Here is a 5598-nt window from a genome sequence, read left to right on the forward strand (position 1 = left end):
CGCGCGTCTTGCTAGAAATAGAACCGACGCCTATTTTTCACGCGACACGCAAGCCAGTTGGAAGCGTTTCCAGGCAAAATAGAATAGGAAAAGATGTTTGTATGTCATTTTGACATGAAAACATATTAATAAATGACATTTTGATGTTTGAAAGTTTAAGTTTTTACATAAATGCAGATATAAATGTAATAAAAAAAATATATGATCGATTTTCAAATATTGCACCTATCAATACCGAAATATTCTGTAGCCTATTTTGCCTATTATTAGAGCGCAAGTTGCTGCAGCCGCGAGGACAGTCACTTGATTGTTCGCGGCACTGCAAAACGTCGTTTAAGCTTAAGGTTAGGCTATACTGAAAGGTCTGATTTATGCAGTCATTGTTTTTTTTTCTTTTCACAATGACATTTGATTTGAGTTCATGATTTTAATGTTGTTGTTTTTTGTGGCAGACTAAAGAATAATGACAGACTGTTGATCTTTGAATAAAAATATGTTTGGTTCAGGTTTGAAATTCATTATCTTTTATTATAGGCTACGCAGTCTGATGCCATAGAAGCCCCCCATCCCGTCACCCCAGACCCATAGACGACCCCCCCCCCCCCCCCGTCCAGAATTTCAGCCGATCTCATCTGGTCACCCTAGTATTGAACGATTTTAAGAGACATATCTGAACTTGAATAATTACACAGAAATCACTGATCGCAGATCAGGCATTAGAATACACATGGTTACTTACATGTTGCTGGCAGATCCGTGTCGGGAAATTGCGATTGACTGATTTAATAAAGTTTAACTATGCTGGAATCCGAAGGAAGCTTATGCAGACTGTCTTCTTCCACAAACAGGCACTGCACAATATTTAGTAAACAGCATGTTTATTGCTTGGAAGTAGCTCGATCCGGTTTAGCAATTATCATGTCGTCCTATGTTATCTAGCATGTTTGGGCGAATCGGTGGGCGGGGCTAAACAGGGCGTGTTGAAGTAGGCGTTGATCTTCTTTTGTGGAGGCGGTGTTTTATCCATAGACAGTATATAAACTGGACACAGCGACCCCATTGGATTCAACGGAGACAAGTGAAGTCAATTAGAAGCACTAACTTCCTGATGGTCGAGCGTACTGCGCAGACTCACACTGAGCTTGACGACGTAGATGTGACGTGAGCAACCCGTCTATCTACTAGTAGCTGTGCCGAGAGAAATCTGAATCATTCCCTTCCGAAACTTGCAGAGACGGAGAGTGTGAGTAGGAGGTGTCCATGAGCTAGAAGCAGGAGAAACTTTTGCCAAGTATTCTGATTAATTACTTCGTCATTTTGCCTCCACGTCCCCCCGATTGCGCGCGAGCTTCTCCTCCTGTCCATACGGTAATCTCTCTACTGTGCGACAGAGAGTCGCGTGGTTATGACGCAATCGTTAGCCTATTTTTACAAAAACTGCTTCTACGGGGCCATAACGTAAGATACAAGGTAATGTAGCCTTTTATACATTTTCGTGTTTCTTTAGAAATAAATAATGGGCAAATGGAGTCTTTAAACGCCTCAGATGTAAAGTTATTCGCTGTCAAAGTGACGCCAAAATGAATGGGAGTCAATGGGATGCTAACAGCAGGTGATGGTCCGCTAGCCAATGGCGGCGCCCGGGGAAACTTCAAAATAATATGAAACCCTGCCCCCCTGGTTTTATCCTCTTTGATTTCATAGTTCCCCACTTTGAAAAACGAGTCGTTTGCTGAGCCTGATGTCTATAAAAGCTTTTATTGGACTAACAAGGTAGTTTTCAGTTCTGAAACTTACAGGATATTATTATAGTATGATGATCTCTTATATGTCAAAAGCTCAAGGAAATTTAGATTTCTCAGTTCATCACCCCTTTAAAGTACAATATTATGTTAGTCCACAGCCCCCCACTTGGGGGATGCTGATGCTATGACGAGGGGGCTGCAGCCCCCGCAGCACCCCCCTTCCCGCGCTACTGGAAACTTCTCAGTTTTAAGCATATCGCTGTCGTGTAAACGTATCCTTAGGCTGGCCACACACTTGAAGATTTTAAGACAGATTTTAGGCCTGATTTGCAACCCCCAAAGATCTGGAGGGTATGGTCCAATTCGAGGCTACTTGGCAGCCACAAACATGTCACGAAAGTGGAGTATTGAAAAATAAGATCACCCATATTCTTTTTTCTCCTTTGTTCTCCTTCCCGTAAAATGCGGAGGATTGTAATGCTAAAAATCGGTTGAAACTGCCGTTATGTCTGTGGTTTTAAAGTTTTAAAATGGGTTAAGATTAAGACAGACCTAAGGCAACAGAAATAATGAAAACCATGACCTTAACTAAACAAGGCTGAACAACAATACATAACTGTGAGATTATTATTACATGTAAGTGTACATGTGTGTAAGTGCATAGTTAAAGACTCCTAATATAAAGTTGACCTAACCTGGTCTTGAACCATTGAAGCATTAGTCAACATTTAAAGAGGCTATATGCAACTTTTTCCCCAAAATAAACGTAACAATAGCCTTTTTATTTGACCATGTATGACTCAAACATCTCCTGATGAGCATACTGACACCTTGTCCGCTCACAGTGGGTGCACCTATAAGCCTGTATCCTATTTTTCCTATTTTCTGTCGGGTCGGATTTTTCGCGCGCTGTCTGCGGATGTGACGTCAAGCGCGTTCATGTTAAACGTTTCAGATCACTCTGCCACCACCGCTAGTCAGCAAACAAACTTAGTTTCTCAAACAATATATGTATTTGACTGTTCTTACCTCTGTAAACATAATGTTGACTTCTTTGCAGCAGATGACTTGTGAAGTGTGCACGTACGAGAGCGAGCAGAAAGGAAGAGCAGTTCTGTTTTTTGGCCACAGGTGTCAGTCGCGAGTTTAAATTTCAGAAAATCGCTTGTAGCCTCTTTAAAGTAAATGCACTCTGATCCCGTCCCTGTAACTTCCATTTGTCAGACAAACTCTATTTTAAAGGTTGACTGAATTGTTGAATGTAAAAAGCTAAAATTACTTTAAAAAAAAATAAAGTCCCATTTTGTAGGCCATTTTGTATGAGCAACTTAAAATATAAAACAACTTACAACATTAAGTTTAGGGCAAAGGTACAACAAACAGGCTGCTAAGCATCTCTGTTAATGCACTTTAATCATTTGTGTTTTTTGGTGAAAGCATGGGGATGTACTATGACATATATTTGTTATTCAGGCTTAATTGATGTTTTAGCTCTATGTTGTGTTTTTGGTGAAGTTTCTTCCATTTCATATAGTGCATACAACTTATTTCAGTGTATAGAAGTAATATAACCTTTTCGGTTTGCTAAACTAACTAAACAGAAGTTAGACAAACTATGAAAGTTCTATATCATTATTATGTAATGTTATTGTTCAGATTAAAGGGATAGTTCAGGTCCATCAACTGTTTGGACAAAACTGATTTTTTTATATATATAATGCGTCTTATTTTTCCATACAAAATGACATAGTAGTTGATCAATCTTTTTACACATTACTCTATCAAGGTCTAATGTCAGAAGTGAGATGCCTTCTGCCTTGGAGAGAAGAATCCTTCCTTTCAAAGATAAATCTCTCTGAAGCCACAGATTTTTATTTTATTTTTTTCTCTATGATGGGCAAAAAGTTTAAATTACACCTAGGTTTTGAGTTTTTGGAGATTACTATTCCAAGGTAGGTTATTGTCTCTTTGACTTGGATATTACATATACTGGAAACAGAGAATTGTTTGATTGGCATTAATTCACATTTGAGCACATTGAGATGAAGCCCAGAAACATTGGAGAACGTTTTAATAGTATTAAGAGCCAAGCGAATCTGGTCTGAATTCTTTAGGAAAGGGTAGTATCATCAGCCAATTGACTGATGATGATCTCCTTTCCAATGATACCAACTCCTTGCAAGGCACTATTCTTAATGTAATTGGCTGATAATTGAGTAGTCAATATAAACAAGTATGGCGAAATGGGGCCCGTATTCCCCGCTGCAATTCGAATCTTGGAGAGATACCGTGTTTAAGCTTAATGGAAGAATTCCCGTTGACATATGAAGTTTGAACTGTTCTAATGAAGTTTTGAATATAAAAACCATGTTCAATAGAATCGAAGGCTTTATAAAAGTCCAGAACAAGCATATAACTATCATCCCTCACTAACTCTGAATAGTCTAACAGGTCAAGAACCAGCCGAATATTGTTTGAAATGTGTCTGTTTTTTAGAAAGCCTGATTGCGTGTCATAACAAAATCGGCTGCTGAAAAGATTATTATAGAAATATGAACAATATTTGGCAATTTCTTGTGGGTCTTCAGAGAGAGAGTAACCAATTTTGAGCTGATGAATGTTGTTTTAAGTCAGAGACTTTTCCAATCTAAGAAAGTAAGCTGAATTTTGTTCTCCTTCTTCAAGCCAGCGTCTTCTGGACCTTACAAAAGCACCTTCAGCTTTTAATTTATAAAGTTTGTCCAATTTGTGCTGATACTCACAGAGAGTACTATTTCCATCCACAGATAAGCTATCACGATATCTAGATGACAAGTATGCAATGGTGGAAATTATGTCCTCTTCTTGGGCTCTTTTGAGTTTAGCGGTATTACTACAATCATTTCTGAAAAATTTGCCCAATTCAAATTTAAGCAACTCCCAATGTTTACCGTATGTTCTGCTTTTCAGTACAGAACTATTAAGTTTCCAATATGAGTTATGCAATTTAGCAGAAGTCACTGGAAGTAGATCAATGCTGATTTGTATTGCTTTATGATCAGTTAAAGGGGTAGATAAAATATCAGTACTGAAATTGTCTTCAAGCACGTGGGAAACTAACCATAAATCTATTCTCGATTGCTTAGACCTTGAATTAGTACACCGGGTAAAAGTTGTGTTATGAGGATGTTTAATTCTCCAAGCGTCAATCAGATCAAATCTTTGCATTAACATTTTAAGCTTTGCATTTGTATTAGAACAAGATCCTGGAGGCCATCTATCAATCGCATAATCTAATGTGATATTAAAGTCACCACCCAAGAGTATATGTGCATTAGGGAATTTGGCTAACCAATGAACAATTCTCTCTTCTATCCTATCTAAAAGAACATCATTTTCTGCCTTTGAATTGTAACCATAAATGTTTATGACAATGAGATTAAAGTTATGAATTTGAACAACATGACAAATGTAATGATGTAAACACATAATGTCCATTAGTATCGAAGTCTGTATACGGAAGTTTTCCAGCGAATAAGTTCTTGAGTGAGAACAAAAAATTTAATTTCCCCATTGGGATTTCCAAAAAGGCACATCCTCAGAGATGCTGTGAGTTTCTTGAAGAAAACAAAAATCTGTTTTACGTTGTTTGGCGAATAAAAAAATGGCTTTCCATTTTAAATAGTTCTTAAGTCCCCTGGCCTTGAGTGAACTTAAAAATAAAGATATCAAAATAAGAGATTAGAATAAAATAACAAAAATAGAATTCACTTGAACAATTTTTTCAGAACAGAAGCTCAGAGACAACTGCTAAACGTGATGAGAACAAAAAGCGCCACATCAACTGTAGTTTCGTAGGTATAACCGGACAAAA

This window comes from Leuciscus leuciscus (assembly GCF_965113295.1).
Source record: "Leuciscus leuciscus genome assembly, chromosome: 13".
Classification (NCBI taxonomy): Eukaryota; Metazoa; Chordata; class Actinopteri; order Cypriniformes; family Leuciscidae; genus Leuciscus; species Leuciscus leuciscus.